Below are 1677 nucleotides of genomic sequence, written 5' to 3' on the forward strand. Positions count from 1 at the left end.
CAAATTTGGTACATTCTTGGACGATATAAACATAGAGTACAAAAGTACCAAATTGCATACTTTACAAAGGTGTAGGTACCATTCTTAATTTTATAAATTTCTATTTCTAGGAAAAAGCTTGAAATCGGGTACTTTTCAAATGCCAAAGTACTATTCATGAAGTATCAAATTTGGTACTTTCTAGACTATACACATCCCTAGTACCAAAATTATTCAATTTGGTACTTACAAAACCTAATTTGGTACTTCCCTAGATGACAAGCATGTATAGTACAAAAAGTACACAATTTGACACCCAAGACTATGCAATAGCTTCTGAAACATAAGATTTCTCATTTATAGAATTGGAAGCTTCTAATCTAGATTGTTTTCAAGTTGTACATCAAATGTCTCATAGTTTCAAGTGGACTCATCCTATAGTGTTGTTATCTTTTAGGTTCTTTGAGGCATTAAAGTCGTACTTTGTTCGAAAATTGAAAGAACGATATACTTGCTCTATGTGTATCATGTCCAAATGTTGTATTTTAAAGAGGTTTTCAATTAGATGCGACAAAATAAGCTTGAACATCATGCAAAAGTTCATCTCTACACACATGCTCCATTTGTCATAGAAACAATGATGCAAGGTAGTGTTATGTGAGCCAAGTAGTATGTCAACACATCACTAGTTTGTGGGAATCCATATTGTGCTCAAAGCCTCTTGATAGTGAGTACTATGCAAAGAAATGATTTTTTGCATATTGTTCCTATTGTGGTATAACAAACTTGACATTCTACCAAGATGAGATTTCAATCGATAGCAAAGAGGTGTCAGTTAAGGTTTGAATGGACGTTGGTATCTGACAATTCGATGCTACTGGAAGTGAGAAGAAGATAAAGGACTTGCTTTTGCAAAGAATGACAAGGCTACTTTCCATGATCTATTTTCAGATAATCTTTAATGTTTCATCAAGCATAAATGAATCTTTTGGTGGTAGGCACAATAGTTCAAAGATTGCATGCTTAAGTTTCCTAACAATATTATTGTATTAGTTATTGATTTCACAAAGAATTACACATTTAAAATGTAAAGTGGTCAATCCAAGTAACAATTCTTATACACATCAAATATGTGAGAAACTTGATAGGTGTTGTTGAAAAGATACTACATTTTTACATATATGATGACAAGCTACATGATACATTATTCGTATAGCATTGCCTTTTTCTTTGTGACAAGTGGTTGAAACAGCAAGGTAATTACTTATGATATTGTTGGGTGTAGTCAAATGGCATTGCATCATAATTCAATGCATGGTGACCTTTCTATTTTGTTGCAAGGTACTATCAGCTGACTAGATATATCTCCACATTGAGATATGGAAAAGGAGAGCATGATGGTGCTGGGGCTGCATCAAGAGAACACTTAAACATGAAGAGCTAAAACCAAATTCAGCACCTACGAAGTGTGGATCTAATGTGGTTAATATTTTGAATGCAACATTTGTGCACAAAGGACAATCACATAGGTGTAATCAAGAGAACACTTACACATGAAGAGCTGAAACCGAATTCAGCACCTACAAAGTGTGGATCTGATGTGGTTAATATTTTGAATGCAACATTTGTGCACAAAGGACAATCACATAGGTGTAATACACATAGAGTTTTTTGGCTAGTTTCATAAGATGATGTGCA

The 1677-nt window shown here is 33.8% G+C and overlaps 1 pseudogene; it reads left to right on the forward strand.

Moving 5' to 3' along the window:
- Positions 1-514: 514 nt before the first annotated feature.
- Positions 515-1249, forward strand: LOC148036104 (uncharacterized; annotated as a pseudogene).
- The last annotated feature ends 428 nt before the right edge of the window (positions 1250-1677 follow it).

The sequence above is a fragment of the Lygodium microphyllum genome, chromosome 5 (assembly GCF_053477565.2).
Source record: "Lygodium microphyllum isolate KBCC chromosome 5, Lygodium_microphyllum_v1.1.10, whole genome shotgun sequence".
In the NCBI taxonomy this organism is placed as follows: domain Eukaryota; kingdom Viridiplantae; phylum Streptophyta; class Polypodiopsida; order Schizaeales; family Lygodiaceae; genus Lygodium; species Lygodium microphyllum.